This window comes from Pinus tabuliformis, chromosome 7, assembly GCF_031772625.1.
Source record: "Pinus tabuliformis cultivar Carrire ecotype Pingquan chromosome 7, CPIR1, whole genome shotgun sequence".
In the NCBI taxonomy this organism is placed as follows: Eukaryota; Viridiplantae; Streptophyta; class Pinopsida; order Pinales; family Pinaceae; genus Pinus; species Pinus tabuliformis.
Genome location: NC_142293.1, coordinates 1,608,728,392 through 1,608,742,516, shown reverse-complemented (window position 1 = coordinate 1,608,742,516; position 14,125 = coordinate 1,608,728,392). Strand labels below are relative to the sequence as shown.

Genomic DNA, 14,125 nt, shown 5'->3' with positions numbered 1-14,125 from the left:
TTAATTCATAAGCCTGCTAATAGGCTAGCACGTTTTCACACATGTATTGTATCTATTATAAGACTAATCTTTAACACTTGTAAGGCATGTTTCTTTAACCTGTGTTCTACATCTAAACTGCTTCATTTGTTGTAATGCATAATCTATTAATGGAAATGCATTGTATGTGTTTTTAATGTTGTCTCACCCATGTAGACTATTCTCCAAGACATCAAAGAGACCTTTCGCATGAATCTTGTTGTAACAACCGTCGCACTCGTTCGGACTGATCCGTTAAGTGTTGTATGTGTTATCTTACCTTGTATGTTGTGACTGTTGCATCCATGTTGACTGATCCTCTGGAAGTTGTGCATGTTCTGTTGTGTTGTGTGTTCCTAGCAGTGTTGGGACTTCTCCCAATCGACTTGGAACTCACTCTCACCCTCTCCCTCAATAGTGAAAGAACCATTGACACAAGTGACACTTACACTAACTAGGCACACAAACTTACTTCTCAAAGACAAAGCAAACCACTCTCCTATGCTGACAAGCAAGAGTTGAGGTAGATCTTTAATATAATGGAAACCGGGCCATCGTACCAGATGGGTCTCCTACACCAAATGGTATGTGGTCTAATAGGACTTCATACTGGGGAGATCCCCTGAATGTTGGCAGGATCAGCACCGTCAACACATGGCTATCAGGAAAGGGCAAGGCTAGGCTGAAAACATTGTCACACCTAGAAAAACCCATGCCATAATAGAAAAATACCACATAAAATACCATGAATACCAAATCTAGCAAGGAAAAACACATGCAAATCGATACCTGCAAGGAATACTATTGTAGTTGCTTGATCTTGCTCTTCCTTACTTTCCCCTTCCTTCCTCTTGCCTTCTTTTCCTCTCTTGATCCAATGCCAAATTGCTCCAAGAAAAATCTATGTATCCAAGAGTGAGAGAGAGAGAGAATAATGAGAAAGCTCCAAAAATGAACTCACAAAAGGTACCAACTGATCCTCATAAGCCTTTTTATCACTTAGGCCCATATTTTCTTCATTTTCCTCCTCACATGCAACCTATGATCTTTCACCTTCCTTTTCTCTTAATTTCCATTATTTTCATAAATAAATGTGCCAAAAATGCCATTTTTCCTTTGCCTTTGTCAATTTCCTTAGCCGTAATAAACCAAATGAGCACCCACTAGGATGTTTTTCCCAACATTCATCATGGAATAAGTGTCCCATCAATCTTGGTTATTATTTTTTCTTTTATTAAGTTTTATTACATGGAATTTTCATGAGGGTTGTTACACAACTATCCCCCTTGGGGGACACCATCCTCGATGTTCAACCACACCTATAACGCAACAAAACCATTGAAAAACAAACATACTACCCATGGATCTTTATAACATAGTTTGATGCAGTATTTACAATGATCACCCTGTTGAAAAGCAAATCAACATGACAACATAGAATCATAATGACATGACACCCATACCACTTATTGGAGCTTTGTAACATAGCTCATGGTGGTATTTAAATCTATAAACATATGTACATATATCAAAACATCACAAAACATGTACCAAAAGACATACCAACGAGATATACCAAAACACCATACCAAAATTGCTTTGCCTCAACCAACAAACAATGAAGGATACATATCACGCACATGATCCTCCATCTCCCATGTAGCTTCATCAGGCCCAAATTTCTTCCACTACACTTTAACTTGCTCGATTGCTCACTTCCGAAGCTTGAGCACCTTTTTCCGCAATATACACTGAGGCTCCATGTGGAATTCTCCATCTACTTCCATCTGGAATACAGACCAGACACTCACATGGTCAACATATTTAACATACTTCTTTAGCAATGACACATGGAAAAGATCATGGAATTTCACTATCAGAGGCAGTGTAAGTTGTTTGGATACTTTCCCAATCCTCTAAATAATACTAAAGGGTCCACAAAACCGTGGTGCCATCTTGGCACATGATCGAATATGTAATGAGCTCTTCCTTGGTTTGATGCGCAAGCACCCATTTTTCCCAACCTGGAACTCCTTGAAAAACCTATTATGATTTGCATAGCTCTTATGCCTATCCTATGTTGCCTGCTAGAAAAATTATATATATGATAGAGAAATGCAAGACATATAATATGTGGAAAAACAAAAACAAATAAAACTAGAGAAACACAGATATACGTGGTTCACCCAGTTTGGGCTACATCCACCCTGAACAGCTAGTCCTTCCTTTCTATTATCCATCAAAATGAAGAGACACAACCTACAACAGATCCGCTGTAATATCCTCTGTTTTCTCTCACAGTCTCACCTCTCCATTTCTCGCTCGAAGAATACACATCTATTACCTAGCCTCAATACAATACCCTCATACAAAGAGAGGGGGTTTCCTTATAGGGCAAAAAACCCTAAACTAAACATAAATTCTACTGTCAGATCATTTGCCTAATGAACGGCCAGATTGACTAGAAATTACTATACTTTTACAAGGCAATTTTACATCTGTTTTTCGCTTCGGAGGCGCTACCCTTGAAACACCCGTCGGGGGATTGCTGGCCCCTCAGGGGGGACAAGTCCCCCCCGCACCCCCCCGCGTGGAGGGGTGTATAATATTCTTGAGGTATACATCTAGCTGAAACAAAGACCTCTAAATAATCATGCTCTACACCCAACATTATCTTTAGATTCTTCTTTATAACCTGCATTTCTTGTTCCATGTCTGTCAACATGTTCGGTCCAATCATCACCGTATTAACTACATCGCTCCAACTGATGGGAGTATTGCAACTCTGCCCATACAACGCCTCAAATAGACTCATCTTCAAATATTTCTGATACCCATTGTTGTATGTGAATTATACCAGTGGAAGATACTCTTCCCACTTTCATTGTTGATGCATCGTGTACATCCTCAACATGTCCTCCAATATCCTGTTGACCCTCTCAACCTATCCATCTGTCTGTGGATGATAAGTTGTACTGAAGACCAGCTCTATGCCAAAACCTTCAAACCCCTTCCAAAACTTGGAAGTGAACTTTTCATCCCTCTCTGACACAATCTTCTTTGGAATTCCATGTAATCTTATCACATCTCAAGTGAATACATGTTCTATGTCGCTATTTCATAATGTATAATTCATTGGAATGAATTTTGAAACGTTTCTCAACCTATCCATAACAACCATGATGGAATTGCGTTGTCTCACTATCCTCGGAAAACCTATGATAAAGTCCATGGAAATGACCTCCCATTTCCATTCTGGGATCACAATTGGCTGTAGTTGTCCACCTGGATGCTTACATTCTACCTTCACATGCTGACAATCGAAACACTTAGCCACAAACTTTGGTACACCCTCCTTCAGATTCAACCAATAATAAAATTTCTTCACCGTGGTCAATGTATTCTATTATTCTGCATGGCCTGAATATGGTTTCACATGAAAATACCTCTATATTACCTTCTTGAGCTCACTATTGTTTGGCACATATAACATGTCCCTAAATATAACCAATCCATCTACTGTAGGACAATAGTCCACATCTTGTTCACCTTCACATGTACTTATACTTGTACTACTATACCTATTCATGTACTCTGTTGCAACCTGTGCACAATCTCCATATACCTAAGATCATGTTGACTTTCCTGCAAGATACTATCCTATAAATCTGTCCCATAGGAGCTAATAGTCGTTATATGATTTACTTGTATCTGTCCGCTAATAGCATCTACCACCCTATTCTCCTTTCCTTTGATGTACCTAATCTTGAAGTCAAACTCATTGGTCATGGAAAACCATCTAGCCTACCATATGTTCATATTTGGTTTCTCAAACAAATACCTCAACCCAATGTGATCACTCTAGAACAAACCTCCTACCAAGAAGATAGTGCCTCCATGTCTTCAATGCATGTATGATAGCTTCTAACTCAAAATCATGTGTCAGGTAGTTCTGCTCATGCTCATTTATTTGTCATGACTCATAGAATACCACATGTCCATACTACATAAGGACTCCACCAAGTCCTCTTTTGCATTCATCTGAACATACTACAAACTCTTTGTCTGGATCTATAATCTGTAGCACCGTTTCATGTGTCAACAACTACTTAAGCTACTCAAAACTAGCCTCACACTCCTCTGTCCATTAAAACTTCTTACATTTCATTTGCAATGATGTGATAGGATAATAAATCTACAAGAAGTTCCTGATGAACCTCCTATAATAGCTTGCAAACCCCATGAAATATCTCACCTCATCCACATTTCTAGGAGCTACCCACTCCATGATGGTCGTTATCTTTTATGGATTCAGTGTTATTCCCTCGTTGGAAACAACACATCCCAAGTAGTGTACCTCAGTCTAAAAGAAAGTGCAATAGATGAGTTTAACATACAATTGATGCTCTCTTAATAACCTCAATACTGTTGCTAAATGCTAGGCATGCTATTTCTCATTTTTAGAATATACCATATGTCATCAATGAAAACAATAACAAACTTATCCAAATACGGACGCAACACGCTATTCATCAAGCACATAAATTTAGCTAGAGAATTAGTCAAACCAAATGGAACTACAACAAACTCATAATGCCCATGCCTGGTCCAGAAAGTTGTCATGTAAATGTCATTCTCTTTGATGCGTACCTGGTGATATCCGGATCTCAGATCAATCTTCGAGAACATTGCTGTTGCATTCAACTAATCAAATAAGTCATCAATCCTCGGTAACAAATACATGTTCTTGATGGTCACTTTTTTCAACTACCTATAGTCAATGCACAATCTGAGAGTACCATCTTTCTTCTTCACAAACATTATCAATGCGCCGCATGGTGATGCACTTGGCCTAATGTATTCCTTCTCCAACATTTCCTTCAAATGCAAATTCAACTCTAACAACTGAGGTGTTCTCAAGGTGATTTTGATGCTGGAGCTACCCCTGTCACTAAATCAATAGAAAAGTCTACTTCCCTGTGAGGTGGAAACTCTAAAATCTCCTCAGGAAATATATCTTGAAACTACTGTAGAAATGGATACATGCTCAAAACATATGCATCCTCAGCTTCCTTACCTTTGTCACTATAAATGTGCACTGCAAATAACACACACCCCTTTCTGCGACTACACTTTTCCTACTTAGCTTTCACCATCCTAACTGATGTGGTTTTCTTCTTACCTCACAAAACTCTTGGTTCCCCATTGCCATCAAAGCACTCAATGGATTTGTCATAAAAATCCACCTTGGTTCTATGAAGGTATAACCAATCCATGCCCAACAACATCATGTATGATCTCAAGGGTAATACATTCAAATGTGTTGTGGTAGGCATACCATTTAAATCAAATGCACAATCTCCAATCCATTGATGAACTCACTTCTTTGTACCTATAGCCAACTACACTAACCAAGATTTTGCATGCACTTCTTCACTCAAACCACACTTATCCATCAAGTTAGGACTAACATAACTATAGCTAGATCCAGGGTCAATCAAAATATAAATAAATTGATCACAAAGCTTATCGTACATCTCAATGATAGATTTCTGATGGTCTACCAATTTGTTATTCAATGTTGCATAGATACGAGGAACACCCTTACGAACATCTCCAATAGTTTGTGCCTCCTGTGCACTATATATTGGAGGCCTGCCATCCTGATTCTATCGAAATCTCTCTTAAGGTGCTCCTTAACACATGTCCAACACTCCAACCGACTAGTACCCTCACATCTATGTTGTTGTTGTGACCCATGTCCCTGTCTAGCTGCATTGAACCTCTTTTGTGGTGCCCTGTTTTCTTTCTCTTCTGCGTTCTAAGGCATTATTATTTTTGGTTTCCATTTACCTTTACCTTTGTCTTTCCCTTTCCATCCTTGTTGATATTCATTCTTACACTTTGACTGTTCATAGAAATGCTTAAATTTCGCAATAACTTCCTAAAGTGACCGAGGCTCATCATACTCAATCCGATCTCTAAATTCTAATGGAAAGCCATTGATAAGTCGTTGAACTTTAGCCTTATCATATTTAAGATATGGTAAATACCTAAATATCTCTAGAAACTTAGTCATGTACTCTTCATTTTTCATTAATCCCATCTTTAGTTCATAGAATTCTTTGGCCTTACTATCGTAGTACCTTTCTAACAAGTAATTCTTCCTAAAAATACTCTTGAACTACAATTCAAGTAATATGTCCTGATGTCTCTAACCCGCTTCACATCTTCCCACCTGATGTCTTCTTTACCTCTTAGGCTAAAGATATATATTTTGGCCTTCATATTATCTGTATACTCATGCAACTCAAATAACTTCTTCATCCCAGGTATCCAAGCCTCTACATCTTCTGCCTTCTTCACATCTCCATCAAATGTTGGTGGCTTTGATTTTTTAAACTCATTTGGAAAGTATCCCCTATCACTCCTCCTATAAGGATGATAATGATGACAATCATGGTTCATATCAGAATCATAACTATAATAATACATGTATCTATCACCTCTCCTATCCAGAGTATCTAACATTAATCCTTCATCTCTAACTATGTCATCTCTATTGGACCTGTGGCCACAACGAGACCTACTGCCATATGCCCCATTAGTTTTTTCCTCCTATCCATGGCTGATCCGAAGCGGCCCTTGCCACTACAATTTTGACAAACTTTAAAGAAGTATTCATTTAATATCTACTTGTTTCTCTTATTCCTGCATGATTTTTTCATTTTCCACCTTACAACTCCTTATTTATTCCTTCAAGATTCTCAATGTGTCTTCTAAGTTAGAATAGTACCCAACATGTTTCTCATCTGATTCAAAGGGAGAGTATTTGTAGTCTACCATCTTGCTAGTTATTTTGATATCTTTCTTGCAAGGCATGATATGTTAGCTAAACCAAATCATAATAGACCAACATACCTTCGTATAATTTGGGGAGGATACCTCATCTGCAAGAGCACCAAACTAGCATAATACATGTATAAACGTAATAGTGATAGGATATATATATATTTATATATAATACATGCATTGCGGAATTGCAACAGGCAGGGAGGAAGCTTGGTGACTGATCTTGCAAAATGTGCAGTTCAGGTTGGGCTTGAAGAAGCTACTGCACAATTCTGGGGAGGAAGGCAGTTTTCTCAGCTCTTGAATTACTCAGTGAAAATGCCCCAGAGGATAGTGACTATGAACTGCATAGTTCTAGCCAGCACAGTTACATCATAGAGGACTAAGACTACGCAGTGCGCAATTCAATCAGGGTCGAGTGAAAGAGAGTTGCCTAGTCAGGAGCATTTCTGGAAAAGCGGCTAAGTGTGGGAGGCAAGTGAACTTTGTGAAGACTTGAAACTGTGATCACAAACTTATCATATTTGAGAACACGACAACATAGACCATCGAAATAACAAGTAAAAGCATTACCATGTCTGAGACAGTCTAGAACAAAAAGCGACTAGTGCCACAGTTGAGATAGCCCTAGGACTACCATGATGACACTTGTATGAAAATGCTTAAAACTTTGTTTATGAGTGTCACTGATGTTTACATAGCTAGGACAAATCAAACAAAGAAAGACAAACCTTTAGACTCAACAGAAAAGGACTACAAGCATGATAAAACACTCCAACATGCCAAAATAGGACAATTACTCAAGCAAGCAAAAGAGTTGAAAAGACTCTAAGAAAGCTCATGAAATGAGCTCGAGTTCTTGCAAAAATGAAGGGAAAGACTAAAGAAGGCTTTGAAATTTGAGTGCAAGACATAATTTTGGAGGGTCTTGTGACCTCTACAACACTTGGTGACACATTGGTTGAACACTAGCTTCTCTGTCTTGGTTCATTTTTAGTGCAGGGCCTTGGTCCTTCGGGAAGTATTGGTTCACTATGCATATTACTTTGGTTTCTCCACTTACCCCATAAAATTCATGGATCCCTTGACACCTTCTCATTTGAACACAACATAATGTTTAGCCAAATCACAATGTTTCAAATTGGGAAGGGTAGTTTAGCTCACGAGCTTATGATTTTCAGAGTATATTTTTCATCTCTAGTGTTGCTCCGCTGTCAGCAGGCCTAGACAGTACCCTGACAGGGTCACGCAGGAACACAAAAATTTCTCCACTACCAGTGAGCCTGGCCAGCACCCCGTGAGGATTCCTACTTCACCTCTCTGCGTAGGAATCCTTTCTCTTCTTTCGTCTTTGTTATTTTAAAGAGAAGTATGCATAGGAACTTATTTATTTTATAGGTGGAAGAGGGATCCTAACTTATTGAGAGGAGAAGAGGTTGTTCCTTTAGAGAGGTGTATAAATAGGTGGGCATTCTTGGCAGCTTCTACATAATTTTTTGGAGTGAGGAGTAGGGTCACTGCCTAGTCAAACCATCCAATTGACTAGATGGAGGCTTGGTTGATGTGCTTGCAGGCAACACAGCTTGAGATGACTTGCTCAGAAACTTCTGCGTTGTTCTAGGTGACAAACGGTCAAGTTGATTCCAGTATTCCGCACTGCAGACTTCCTGAGAAGCAAACTCAAGCTCTATGCAATTCTAGGCAATAATACATGATCACTAAGAGTTGAAATTGCACAATGCAGCTCAACGGATGTCCCATTGTCGGAGGATGATCTTGTCAACAGAGTTTCAGTCAAAATTACCAAGTGTGTGAATGAGTGACTTCATACATGCATGACCTCGCGAACAGACACTCAACATGACTTGACGACAAGACACCTTAAACCATCAAGAAAACATACAGTTAGTGCAACTGACCGATGGTTTGAGCGACAAGCGCGACACTTATGATAAATCATTGAATGACCACGATGACGCTTGCGCGCCAATGCATAAAAATTTGTGTGTGAGCGTGATACATGCTTAGACAGTAGACACAGCATGTACACATGAAGGTAGGCCTTGTGCATGGGAAGAACATTACTGCAAGCATGACATTGTGACCAACAGGCAAAAATTTGTCCAATGACGGTCAAGCGAGGAGCGTGCAAAGACTCAACATGCAAAAATTTGTCCAATGAAGATCAAGAGAGGAGGGTGCAAAGACTCAACATGGGCTCATGGGATGAGCACAAGTGATTGCAAAAAGCAACGAAAAACCGAAGGAAGGCTCCGAAATTACATGAAATCCAAAATTTTGGAGGGTGTTGTAGCCGCTACAACACTTGGCGACAAACTCATTGAACTCCAGATTCTCTGTTTTGGTCCATTGACAGCACAGACCTTGGTCTTTGAGGGAGTATTGAATCACTATGTGGGTCACTTTGGCTTCCTGACTTACCCCATGGACAAACATGGTTCACCTTTTGCCAACTCAGTCAAACACAACAACAAGTTTCAGCTTGATCACAGTGTTTCGAAATCGGGAACGGTAGTTTTATTTGAAAGCTAAAATTTTCAGAGTATAAGCTTTCATCTATGGTGTTTCTCCATTACCATTAGGCCTAGACAATGCCCCGGTGGATTCATGCCAGAATATACACATTTCTCTACTGCCAGAGAGCCTATTCAGTACCCTGGTCGGGTTGCATGCTTCACCTCTCTATGTAGGAAGCCTTTCTCTTCTTTTGCCTTTAGATATTTTTTTCAAAAGAGGGCTATGCATGGGCACTTATTTATTTTGCTGTGGAGGAGGGATCCCAACTTATTAAGAGTAGAGGAGGTTGTTCCTTCATAGAATCATGTAAGACCTATGACATAGGTCTGCTCGTTTAGATTTTTCCCCTTCTCCATTTCTACTAGTTGGATGAGCTTGAACACACAGAGCAGAAGGTTGAGAATAGGAATGGGGTTTTCCCATTGTGGACACGGGTTCATGGTTGGACCCAAGCTTCCCTTGCAAACAACTCATATTTTTTGTCAAGACTTCATCAGTCGAAGGTTGCACCCAAGCACAGAGAAGATGGACGTAGGACTATCCAAGTGCTACACTATCACAAGACTCTTTTGATCTTAGCCACATACTCATTAACAAGCCATAAATTAGTAAAGGGTAGAAATTATTTACAAAACCAAAAATAGGAGGATACTAAACAAGAAAAACAAATCAAATGAAAATAGTAAGCAAATCAAAAAAACAAGCAGTAAACATACTATGTACATGGCATGGGGTGCGGCCCGACCATACTAAAAACAAAGTTTGAGATCTTGGTCATTGATAAGAAGGTTGTCAAACCTCCCATCGAGTGATTGTAGATGGTACGTGTGTGGGCCAAGCTTCTCTTGAACTAGTATCAGACTATTAGGTTCCACTACTGGAAACTGGTGGTATCCCGAAACACCATTAAGAAAAGACAAGATTCCTACTCCAGATACTGCGGGTAACATAGGTTACTATGATGGCGCAGGGTAGTTGTTTTTATTCTGGGAGCAATTCAAGTTTCACAAATCTATGCATAAGTAGATTCCCCCAGATTGTTTATGTACATAACTTAAACTAGAAACCAATGTAAAATAACAAACTCTATAAGTGATCCGAGTATCCAACAACTTAGTCAATTCTTTCTGTATAAGGTTTTCAAGTGACAGATGTACTTTACTTAGTTTTTGCTGTAATGGCTTGACCCCTTCTTTGTTTGAAATAACGTGTTGGATTATTTGTGTGTCATATGTACTCAGGCCATCATGTTCCCACGTGGACACATCCTGATATGTTTTGAATAAGCAGTCAAAAATTTGTCGCTCCTACAGTGTGCAGAATGAACTGAGACTAACGAACTCTGGATTGTGGTTTGTTTTGAGATTTATTTGTTCGTTCATCATTGTGGAACTATGGGTTTTTCTATTTATTGATCCTTGAAAGTTGTCCTACAAGTCATAGAGCCTTTTGAGAGAAACCGCACCCTTGGGGATGAGGTTTCCTTTGTTATCATCAACTGCATCTTGGAGGGACTGCTCATGCTCATCTTCATCAGTCAATGTGTCCTTGAAGGCATCAACGCTATCAATGAAGTGTAGTATCTATTGATCATCGTAAAAAATGTGTACATTAGTTATGCTATCAAAGATAGAATGATTATACAAAATTTCCACAGTAAATCTATCGCCAAGTGGTGTCATGCTAGCAGTTGCGTTTACTAAGGTATCAGCATCTACATTACAATTTCTTAGCACAATAATGATATTGAATTCTTGGAAGTTAGAGATTAGCCACCATACCTATTACTGGTAAATTTTTAGATGAGGTGATAAACATTGTATGGTGTTATGTACCTATCGTAACACGATTTCTGCATCACCTAACACTTTGAGTGAAACAAATTTAAGGCTAATGGCCTTTTGCAAGCGCAACATGAGTGCTTCATATTCAGTAATTTTGTTCATTCACTACAACTCCAAGTGACTCAAGATCAAGTGTTTCTTGTGTTTTGGGTCAATCAAGGCACACCCGACTCCAAAGCCATCCTCTGTCTTTGATTCGTCAAAATACATGGTCCACAACTCATATGTACACGGACCATTCGACACGTTTGTACTACTGCTACTGTTGTTACTGCTACTGCTACTGTTGTTACTGCTATTGCTACTGCTACTAGTGTTACAATGCAATATACAAGTTTCATTTCCATTAGTTGGGCAAGGAAGGATACCCAACTGCATGTCTGGTGGGGTTGGAGCTCGCTATGTGAGATAACACCCCAGCGTTGTGTCCAAGAGGCAATTGTCGAACATGAGCTCTACGAAGGCCAATTGTTTGTTCTTTGCATTGATGGGAGTGATGTTATGCCTCATGTATCTCTCGTATAAGACCCAAATTTGATTGATTTTTCCTTTATAGAGAAGCCATAAGTGTGACCAGTCTGTAGTAAGGTATCCATTCAACTTGCTAGACCAGTCTCCACTAAGTAGTAAGCCATATTCTTCTGACATGTCCACAACAACAATATTTATGCATTGGTGAATGTGGTTGTCATGAGATAGTCAGATGATCACATCCCAGAGTTCACCAATGGTTAGTACTCATTTCCGATCGAGTTGGATGATATGCGCGAATGTCTTGCTCCATTGTGCACTGATCTTCTTAGCAATGGAGAGTGGCATGATGTTGGTTGACGTGCCAGAATCAACCAAACATTTGGGAACATTACAGTTAAATATTTCAAATGAAAGCAGGGATGGAGGGAAAAGAAATTGCTTCTTCCATCCAAGGTGTGTTGAGCAAACTTGTGGGTGATCCAGGAGATGTGATTGCTCCCTTTCTTGTAGAGGTTCTGTTGTCCATAGATGTCTTCCCCATTGCACGCAACAGAATATCTCACTGACTCTGAATTTTAGCCAACTCGAACAAAATGATGTTTTTGCATGTTTTCTTCATGTCTTCCCTGATATTGTAATCCAAAGTGGGTAGAATCACTGAGATGTCTGGGGTGAGACTGGTGTTCGTGTTGTCTGACGGGGTGTTCTGCAGTTTACTGCTCATGAACATACTCTTGTTCGCCACTATTTTGCCAAGATTCCATTTTGTTTTCTGCTTTTGGACGGCTAGTGGATCAACCTTCCTCAACAATTCAAGCCTTTCTTGCATTTTCCCAAGTGTAGGGGCAGCCCCTTGACTCCTGAGATTGTAACGACCATTTTTTTTTTGGGGCTACTTCTCGGTGTTTGTCTTCTACGCTTCTTGTGAGCACTGATATGTGTTGATTACCTACCCAGTGTTGGGTGCCTGATCAAGTGTAGCATCTTAATTGTCATCTATGTCTCTTAGTTGACACTGTGTACTACTCACTATGTTTGGCATATGGTTGCACACCAAGCCCGCAACTCATTTCCAATCCAAGCAAGACATTTCCGGGTGATCATCTTCATGGAATGAGAAAAAATATTTATTTGTGCATCGTTCTATCAGGAACATTGAGCTGGATCTATAAGAAGTTTTAGCCCGGAAGCGATGTTGCTTGATGACATGCTTCATTGTATTTGTCTCGGCAGTCAGCTAATCACAGATGTGTCAATTGTTCGTTGTTTGAGCTTGGACATTTCTGTTGTCAAGTTGTTGACAAAAAGAGTAAGGGTTTCAATATTGATTTCTTCCTTGTCCTTACCCTTACTTATCACATCCTAGGGATTCTTTCTTGCATCTCTAGAGTCCTTCAATGGTTCATCATCCTTGATGAATCCAATCGCGTGTAGTTCCTTTTCTATAATGTTTGCCTCTTCACAGTTTTCTAATATTGTCGGTTTCATAGCTTGCTTGATGAACTGCGCAATGTTGGATGGAAGTATGGATGTTTTGTAGTCAAAAGTGATGGATTCATGAGGCTTTGTGTTCGATGCAGACTTATTCAATATGAAAAAAATCGTCTGATTGAAATCCTTTACCTTTTGTTTCGACTCCATCTTCAGGCTTCCCAACTCTTTGAGTAGCATGGCTAGGGTCTTGTCATCAGCAAACTTTTCCAGAAACATGCATTTGAACATATCCCAGTTAAGGATGGAGTTTACAAGAAGGTTATGATACCATACTTCTACATGGCCATCCAAGGTACATGGAAACAATATGCATGCAACATTGTCATATCGTACCTCGAGTGTCCATAGTTGTAGATAGAATTTGTCTAAATGGTATTCTGCCTTCACTATGCTGTCAGGGTCATACCCTGTGAGCATTCTCTCTGAATGCTTTGGTATCGCGTAAAAAGAACCTGGGAGAGCCAATGGTCCCTGAGTCATCCATTCTAAGTTTTGGTCAACCATGTCCTCTTCTTCTTCGTCCTCCTCCTCTTCTTCAGAATAAAACAGTTCCAGCTCTAAGTCTGTCAGTTTGTCTATGCCCCCGCCTTGTCTGCTTCCTTCCCCTCTACCTCTTGTACCATAATAGGAGCCCAAGATCATGAGCGTGTCTCGTTCTCCCTATTGGAAGACCAGAGGTTCCTCTCTGTTCTCAACAGCTTCTTCCAGACCTTCAAGTGTGGAAAGAACTCCTTCTTCCACTGATGATAGAACAACTCCTGTGGGAGTGGCTTTTGGGTTCCTTAATGTGTATGGGAGATGTTATATTCCTAGGATTAGTCTAAATTCTTTTGTAAATTGACGGGTGATGGGACTGATGGAGTAGAGGTGTTGATACAAAACTTTGTGTTCACGTCTGGGAGGTG

At 39.7% G+C, this 14,125-nt stretch overlaps 1 pseudogene; it reads right to left on the bottom strand.

Moving 5' to 3' along the window:
• LOC149254320 (iron-sulfur cluster assembly SufBD family protein ycf24-like) overlaps positions 1-13,862 on the bottom strand; it is a 99,440-nt pseudogene extending 85,578 nt beyond the window's left edge.
• Positions 13,863-14,125: the final 263 nt, after the last annotated feature.